Source organism: Vitis riparia, chromosome 16 (assembly GCF_004353265.1).
Source record: "Vitis riparia cultivar Riparia Gloire de Montpellier isolate 1030 chromosome 16, EGFV_Vit.rip_1.0, whole genome shotgun sequence".
Taxonomy (NCBI): Eukaryota; Viridiplantae; Streptophyta; class Magnoliopsida; order Vitales; family Vitaceae; genus Vitis; species Vitis riparia.
In genome coordinates, this window is record NC_048446.1 from 5,281,943 (window position 1) to 5,292,170 (window position 10,228).

Genomic DNA, 10,228 nt, shown 5'->3' on the forward strand with positions numbered 1-10,228 from the left:
ATTTATCTCATAAGTCATGAGTGACCCAATGAGTTCTTCAAGTGAGAGTTTGGTGAGATCCTTTACTTCTTGAACAGTCGTCATTTTTGTTTCCCATTTCTTTGGTAGAGACCTTAAGATCTTCATGACCTTTTCTACTTTGGCGTAGGTCTTTCCCAAGGCTTCAAGTTCATTCACAATCACCATGAACTTAGAAAACATCTCTACAATAGATTCAAAATCCTAATCATGCACAAGGATATTGATTCTAGACTCTTTAACTTGGTTGTTTCCTTCATGAGTGATTTCTAATAGTCTCCAAATTTCTTTAGCCGACTTACATTGCCAAATACGATTAAATTCATTTCTATCAATAGCACAATGTAAGAAAAAATTGGCTTTGACATTTAATTGAACTTTCTTTCTATCAAGTTCATCTCATTCATGCTTAGGTTTTGGAACCATCACTCCATTTTCTAATTTTGAAGGAATGTGGGGACCATCTTCAATGACATCCCATAAATCAAGATTAGTAGAATGGAAAAACCAAGTCATTTTAGTTTTCCAATAGAGATAATCGATTCCCGTGAAAAGTGGAGGTCGGGTGGTTGAAAAACTTTCAATGTGAAATGAACTTGATGGATTAGCCATTACTTCTTAGACGGTTAAGTCTTAAATAAGAAGCCTAGCTCTGATACCAATTGTTAGAAAAAATAGGCTAATCCAACCTATGGTAATCACCCTAGAGGGGAGGAGGGGTGAATAGGGTGATGGTCTCTTTTTGCTAATTTAAACTATGTGAATGTAAGAGACAATTATATGCAAGCATATAATAAACAATATAAAGACAATTGCATATAAATTAAAAGAGTAAGGAAGTGAGAATGCAAACACAAGATTTTATAGTGGTTCGGCGCAACCTGACCTACATCCACTCTCCTCTAGCTTCAATCCCAAGCTTGAGGTTCTACTAATTCAAGGCTTCCAAACCAAGCCTTCAAGCAATACAATTGGATTATGGTTCCAATTCACCCTTTTCGACTTTTGGCTCCAAGCACCCTTTACACTTCTCAAGAGATATCCCACTTTTGAACAACCCTTCAAGTGATACCCCACACTTGAGAAACTTCCTCTCAAAGATTTACAAATAAATGATCTCACAAAGTCCTAGTACAAAAAATTTAAGTTCAAATGATACAAGAAAACTAAGATTGAATGATGCACTAAAGATATGCAAGTTTTAGAACAATGGTGCACTAAAAAACATTCTTCCAAGGCTCAAATATATTAAAGAAAGGTTTGGGAAGGTTAAACTCTTGAAATAATGAAGATTGAAGCCTTTTTATAGAAGAAAAAAAAACCAAACTAGCCATTGGGGGTTCGATTGATCGAGCTAGGGGTCGATCGATTGACTAGTCGTTAGCATTTAATGCTTGGTAGGTGACCGTTGGACCTCAACCGGTTGAGGTTCAACCTTGACCGGTTGAACAACCATTCTGGAAGAAAGAAAAATTTTTTTGCACCCTCGACTAGTTGAGTTGGGGGTCGACCCGGACCTCGATCGGTTGAGCTGGAGGTTGACCGATTTCTCATCCGATTCAACCGGTTGAGCCGTTTTTGGCTTAATAACCAACTTTTTCAACTTAAAAACCTTTTAAAATAAGTTTGAAAAACATTTGACATAAAGTTTTAGTTGAAAACATGAAATCATCCAATTTTTAAAATATTTAATACAAAAAACTCTTGGATGATTTTGGTGCATAAGTAAAGAATGTAATGCATGAAAATCCTAGTGTACCAACAACCTTACAAAGAGATCTTATGAAACTTGGGTCTTGAAAAACACTTCTCTTTGAGGTGGTCTTCTTCTTCATGATTTCTCTTTGACTTGATTTGTCTTTGTGATTGTCACTTTGGAAATTTTCATGCCTAATCACACTTGAAATATAATCATTAGTTCTAAACCTTGTTTTGTTATCATCAAAATAAAGATCAATCAAACATTGGTCTCACAATATTCTTTTCTATTTCTTAGCTACCAAACGCATACAGAAATCCTGTCAATCATTAACAAAATCGCTCTCACTTTGGCTTCACCTCTCAAGTAGAGACCCTCCGGTGAAGATAATGGGACTTCGATGAAGTGTGGATGTTCCAGTTGCCTGTTTCTACAGAGATAGTAAACCACAAGAACCTTCTTACTCTACTAATACTTGGGAGACTTCTCCGTCCACATTTTGGCCCTCTCCGGACTCGCTTGCCAGTACTTCTTCACCCTGGCCTCCATTTCACCTCCAAAATGAAGCGTTTCAATAACTTCAACCACCTTTAGTTGTTTCTATTCCCTGATTTTGCAGAGATTACACTTGTAACCACGCATAACCAAATCACACTAGATTTGACAGTACTCTTCAAACCCCTCAAATACTCAATAGATCAAACACCGAGAAATGAAGAAAATAAATTAAACAGTAAAATTCAATATAGACATGAAAATGCAGAAAATGAAGGAATATGGATGGAGAAAATGAGAGAAGTCCGAGAGAGAGAGAGTGTGAAGATCTAAGGAAGAAGAAAAACAGTGGAAAGTGGTTAGAAGAGAGGATTGAAATTAGGGCTAATGACGCCCGCATTTAAAGCCAGAGAGAGAAAAGACAAGGAGGAGGAGTGGTATGAAAGAGAAGGAAAGAAGTTAAGGTGGTAGCAGACGAGAGAGGGAAGTGAAGATGACGGAGACTGGATGTGGATATGACAGTAGGAGCGTCTTTCCTACTGTGTAGTCTCTGATGGAGAACGATGGAGGAGGAGAACGAATGAGAGAGGTATGAGTGAAGGAGAAGGAAAATATCGGGAATCACTTGGGGTATTTTTGGAATATTTCAAAAATTTTGAAGTGTTTTTTTTTTAAAAAACACTTATCAAGTGTTTCTCTAAAAATCACTTTAAGTGTTTTTTCGGATTTTCAAAAGTGTTTTTTAAAATTTGCCAATCACCTTATTTTTATCTTAAAAACACTTAAAAGTGTTTTTAATAAAAGAAACACTTTTAAAAATCATTGCCAAACGGACTCTTAATCAATATAAAAATTTATGATTAATATATTATATTTTTATTAAATAAATTTATCATTATTATGAACAAAACAATTTCATTAACAATTATATGAGCTCGTTTGACAATGATTTTAAGAAATGTTTTTAATATTTCTAACACTTAAAATTTTTTATTATTTAAGTGTTAGGAAGTTTAGAAACATTTTGTAAAATCACTACCAGATGTACTTGTATTTGACAGTTATTTTCGAAAGTGTTTATAACATTTCTAATTTTCAAATATCAAAAAACATAAAAACATTTATTAAAATCTCTATAAAATATACTCTAAATTTGTTTCCATCATATGATTAAATTACAAGTTTTTTTACTAATCTTCCTTTAATCATATGTTAGTTTTGACTAATATATGATATTAGTCAAATCAAATTTTATGCCTCCATCATTCCCTACGATTGTTTTTTTTTTTTTTTTTTTTTGAAAAATCTTGGGAAAATATATTCTTTTTAAAAATTGTTTTAACTTTTTATTGAAAGTAATTTACTTTCAGATTTTAATTAATTTATTTATTTTTCATGACTTATTATCAATTTTTGTTGAATAGAAAAAAATAAAAATATTTGACTTTTTTTAGATGAAAAAAATAACATGTTGATTTTTCTTTACTTTTTAATGTTTAATATAAATAAAATATTATAAAAATAAATAACCTAATACTTAACACTATTAAACATTATTTAGTTTTAAGTTCTATTTAAAATTAAGTTAAAAAAACAAACACTAGCTTAAAGGATTTTGATTAACACTGAAAAACAAATATAACAAAAATCCATTCATTGATTGCAAAAGCAAGCAACCTTGTTAACTTTTCAAAGCTTCTTGATGACAATAAGATTAAGATGAATTGATTTGAAATCTTTCAAACACCACCGAGGGCTAATGATTTTTTTTCCTTTTTTATTTTTTTAAATAATTTGTAATTTGTAATTTTAATTTTTTTATAGACATCAACATGTTTTCAGATGTCTTTTTTTTTTTAAATTTATTGTGATTATAAACCTAATGTTGTTTTTACATTAAAAACCATACTCAAAACTTTCACTTTCATGGTTCTAAGAAGTCAGAAAGAAAAAAAAGGCGTTGTTGTTGATCCATGGCATGTATAAAATGTTGACATCATTGTTTCCTTTGTTCTCCTCAATTTCTTTAGTCAATTTATTATCAATTAGGGGATGATGAAGCATGCTTGGATGTGAACTAAGGGAAGAATATGATATCATCGTAAGAGAAACTTTTTACTGCTTAACTTGACTAAAATTAGACTAGAAGACTAATTGAATATTGAGTTAAAGTTCTTCATTTGTTTGAGGAAGAAGAAAATATGGTTTCTAGGTTGCAGATTTATGCTTTCATGCTATATGAAAATAAAATATATAGAATTGTTTGAGGAAGTATTAATCTTTCATTGATGAATAAGTATACATGTCTATAGGCTTACATTAATCAATAAAAAATAGTAACTATAGAAGCTAACAAAGGAAAGTTGAATAGGTATAAATACCTATACTTAGTAACATTATTTGGATTACTACAAGAAATAATTCATTGTTATTACATTAAATATCTTCACAATCATAGGCATTGTTATTGGAATAATTTCCTTTGGCATTGATAATAAGAACAATTGAATTAAGAAAAGAAGTTGTAAGTGATCTCTCATTAATTGTTTAGGCTATGAATAGAGGAACTATTTATATAAGGGTAATAACCAATTCTATAACAAGATGACATGTTGGTTGAGTGGTTACAATTGAGTAGCAGCTTGTATAATAATCTAGAAACAACCAACTATTAGTCAACTAACTGTTAACTATCTTACAACCCCCCTCAAACTCAAGGTGGCTAATGATTCTACTTTGAGTTTGGTTTTGAGATCAACAAACTTGGAACTTGGAATGGCCTTGGTGAATATGTCAACAACTTGATCCATGAAAGGCACATGTTTTACTTCTATGAGCTTTCAAATGACTTTCTCTTTAACAAAATATAAATCTAACTTAATATGCTTTGTTTAAGCATGTTGTATTGGATTTGCAAACAACATCATAGTACTCAAATTGTCACACCATAGTATTGGCATTTTGCGTAGAAGAATTTGAAGTTCAGTGAGCAAGGATTGAAACAAGTGATTTTTGTAGTGAGATTAGCAAGATTACACAATAATCAACTTCATTGGTGAACATCGAGACTATTGATTGTTTCTTTGAATGTCGGGATATGAGATTTTAGCCTAGATATACACAATAACATGTTGTTGATCTTCGATCATTATGATCAACTGCCCAATTTGCATCACTAAACCTCACTAGATTTAAAAATTTATTTCCTTTAAATGAAGCACATGGTCAATTGAACTAGCCAAGTAATGAAGAATTCTTTTAACCACCTTCCAATGAGCTTTCGAAGGTTTTTTTTTTTTGTTCTTTTTTTTCATATATTGGCATACTCAATTAATAGAGAAGCTAATTTTGGGTCTAGTAATGGTCACATATTGTAAGGCTCCAACAATACTTCTATAAAGTTGAGGATCAGCTACAACATCACTTCCAAAAGTTGTCAAAGTTTGACCACTATTCATTGGAGAGGAAAATCCTTCAACAAATTGCATTTTAGCTCGAGCCAACATATCTCTAATATATTTCATTTGTGACAAATGTAACCCATTTGAAGTGTGAGTGACTTGAAGACCTAAGAAGTAATTGATTAGACCAAGATCTTTAAAGACAAACTCTTTGTGCAACTTTGTAACAAGGTCAATGATGAATTGAGAGTCACTACTAGTGACTAATGTAGTGTCTACATAGATTAAAACAAAGGTAGAGTGAGCTACTATAATTCTAATGAAGAGAGATTGATCAACTTTAGAAGATTGAAAGCCAAAGAGAACCAATGTAGACTAAAGTGTATCAAACTAGGCTCTAGGAGCCTGCTTCAAACCATATAGGGCCTTGTGTAGTTTACACCTTTTCTAGGCACTTAGGATCTTCAAATTATAGGGGTTGAACCATGTTAACCTCTTTTTGCAAGGTACCATTAAGAAAGACATTATTGATGTCCAATTTTCTGACATTCCATCCCTTAGACAAAGTTAGAGTGAGAACAACTTTGATGGTGGTAGGCTTCACAACAGGGTTGAAGGTTTATGAAAAATCGCAGCCAGCAAGTTGATGGAAACCTTTAGTTACTAAATGTGCTTTGTATTTTTGAAGGGATAACCTTTTTTTTAGCTAGAAGTGATTTTAAGGACCAAGTTGTATTCCTTAAGAGAGTCATGTACTCCTCAGCTGCTTTCCAATGCTCATGTTGAAGAGCTTCTTCAACTGTTAAAGGTTCTTTCTAAGCAATGTAGACTTTAGGTTTGTAAATACTAGATATGGATCAAGTATAAACTCAAGAAGTGGAAGACGTTGAAGGCAATTGGAGACTATTGGTAACATAAGTAGGATAATAGGAAAAAGGAATAAATTGATGTGATTATGGGGATGGGGTAGATTCTATGGGTGATAAACTTAAAGAAAATAATGTAGAATGGTCATGAAGTAAATGAGATAATGTAGAAGGTGAAAATTGAGACATAGGTAGAGAAGAGGAGTTTGAAACATATGATGACTTTGCAAAATGGAAAGTATCTTCATCAAAGATTACATCCCAAGATATTAGAATCTTTCCATTTGGTAAAAGACATTTGTAAAAGACATCTTATAAAAGGTTTTCATTGATTTGTAAGCCTATTTATGAGTGTTTAAGTATCTAATATTAGGAAAACATCTACAACAAAAGACCTTTTAAGATAAGTAATTTGGTTCTTGATGAAACAAGATTTCCAAAGGTGTTTTACCCTTTAAAACTGATGTAGGAAGTTGATTAGACAGAAAAACACTGGTGTGAAGAGCTTCATCCCAAAATTTTAAAGGAAGAGAAGTTGTGGTTAATAAGGAAAGACCATGTTCAACAATGGTTTGATGTTTCCTTTTAGCTAAACCATTCTATTGGTGAGCACTAGAACAAGAAATACAATGAATAATGCCATTGGATTGAAGAAAGTCGATAAAAGTTCTATATTCCTTACCCCCGTTAGATTATACAAACTTAATTTAATTGTTAAGTTGGGGTTCGGCCATCTTTTTGAATTGAAGAAAAGTGGTAAAGGCATTAGATTTTCATTTAAGTAAATAAAGGCAAGTATAATGAGAATATGCATTTATAAAGTGAATGTAATATGAGTCGCCATTTGAAAATGTGGTGGAAGCAAGACCCTAGAAATCAGTGTGGATAAGCTACAAGGGTGCAGTGTATGAAGTATTAGAAAAAGGAAATAGGAAATTATGAATCTTTTCTAAGCAACAAGATGAGTAAAAGGAAATATTGATTTTATTAATATCAATTACATTACACTTATTCAGTACAAATTTTACAATTTGTAGATTGGATGTCCAAGCCTATCATGCCACACATAAAGAAACAAGAGCTAAATTGGCACTTGGTACAATACACGAAGTAGGATGTGAATTTTGTGAGGAGTTGAGATCAATGAAAGCTAGATCAAAAGCATATAATCCATTTTTAAGAGTTCCTTTCATGAGAATGACTTGAGTGACCTGATCTTTAACAAAGCAAGAGTTAGGAAAGAATTCAAAATAGTTTTTAAGAGTTCCTTTCATGAGAATGACTCACCGATGTTTTGAATGGTAATACCTTGACCATTGCCCATTGCCCATTGCCCATTGCATGCAATCTATATCGATACAAGTTGTATGTTCAGTTAAGTTATTGAGATCTGGTGTAAGACGGTTTGTAGCACTAGAATCTGGATACCAACTTTGATCAAATGAAGAAGTAGAATATGAGAGCATATGAGTTATATGAGCTTGATTAGAACTAGATGAAGGTTGAGATTGATTTATTTGTGGGGTGAAATTCTCATCAAATCCATATCAGTAGTAAAAGACAACATGACTAAACTTACCATATAGTTGACATTGTGGTTTATTGACATTTCTCCTACTTGTTTGTCCTTGACCATGGGTACCAAAAGAGCTACAACCTAAGCCATGACCAAAATAACCTCTTCCTCGATAAAGACTGAAAGAATTACCTCTTTTAGAACCTTGACAAAAGGAGTTTGAAGAATTTAAATGATAGCCACAATGTCGAACTCGCTTCTTGTGTGCCAAATTAGTAGAAAAAGCTTGATCACCTTCCTTAATTCGCTTTTCAATTCAAGTTTCTTGAGCTAATAGTAAAGCTTCCATCTGTTCTACAAATTGAGCCTCAGGTCTTGAAGTTACAACTAGTAGAACTAACTCATAATATGGTGGAAGACCATCGAAGATTGCCTCTATATGATCAACAGCTTACAAAATAACTTATTAACCCGTTTGCTTGATTTTTAACAAATAATCATTCATAGACAAATCATTTTTCTTAGTATTTTGTAATTTAGTTTTGAACTAAGAGATCTTAGCTTTGGTTTGTGATGCAAAAAAGACTTGAACCTTTGATTAGATTTCTGATATAGAGTCAACTCCAACCATTTGAGTGAGCAAACTTTTAGTCATTGATCCAAGAAGCAAAGACACCAATAGTTGATCCACTATTCCCAAGCAAGAAACTCTGGATTCAATATTCCTTTATCTGCATCTCCTTGAAAATTATACATCAATGGAGTGAAAGAGAGGAATCAAGAAAGCACTACAAATAATGACCTCGTACAGTTGCTGAACTTGTTGTCACCATAAAAGATGGTTTGAGAAATCTAATTTGATAGAAAGTGTATGATTAAAAACAATTGGAAATACTTGGTAAGGGCTTGAAGCTTAATTAGCCATGGCGAAAGGTGTGAACAATTAGAAGTTCGATTTGGTACCATGACAACAACAACAATGAATCAAGAAAGAAGTTGCAAGTGATCTCTCATTAATTGTTTCAGCTATGAACAGAGGAGCTATTTATACAAGAGTAATAACCAATTCTATAACAAGATGACATGTTGGATGAGTGGTTACAATTAAATAGTAGAATGTATAACAGTTTGGTAATAACCAACTATTAGTTAACTAACTGTCAACTATCTAATAGGCGTTGAACACCATATTCAAGATGGTGAGAAACCACTACTAGAAATGGGTTGAAAACATGTTTGAAAATTGTTTTTCTATTTTTATTTTCTAGAAAAATTAATTCAAAAGTGGAAAAAGTGAAATAACCATCTTGAAGTTTTCCAAATTTGGTTAAGAAATCATATAAAAGACATCATGGATTCACGATATAAAAATAATACAATTATTAGAAATATGAAAAAAATATTATATCAAATATTATCTTAAAAATACCATCTAAATATTTTATTTATTTATTGAATTATAGATTAAGTGAATATATTTTTATATTAAAATAATTTATTTGATTAATGATAGGTATATGAAAATATTTTATTAGACTATTTTAATATGAAAATAACATAAAAAATAAAAATGGGGGAGACCTAATGAGGCTTACCCCTCAAGAGATAATGCTTATATTAAACATCTTTTTTAGAAAATAAAAACTATTTTTTTTCTTAAAGCTAGAAAAAGTTTTAAAACCAAATACTACTCCTAAATTTTAGATGGGATGTTTGATGGAGGTGAAAACTTATGATAGATCTAGATCACTCTTGGCCATAGTTTGGTACATGAAAATGATGAATGAGAATAAATATTTTCTTTTTATTCTTATTTATCCTTGAAAAACCATGAATTTTGTGATTTCATTTTTGTGTTTCAATTATTTATTTCCATTTCAATGTTAAATAACAACAAGAATGAGAATGAAAAAATGAGAAGAAATAACTCAACAATAATATCCTGTATATATAGTTTATAATAATTTTTTATTTTCAATTTAAAAAAACTATCATACTATGCATAGTTTAAAATATATATATATATATTTTAAAATTTTATTTTCATTAGAAGAAACATCTTTAAGAGTTTTTTTTTTTGCTAAATAATAAAAACCTATTTGACATGTGATTTAAAAACAACTTTATTTTTTAAAAATAATACTATTGTTTGGTTGTTGTTCTTAAGAAACAATTTTTATAGGGAAAAGTGAGATTTGATTTACTAAAATGAAAATATATGTAAAAAAACCTC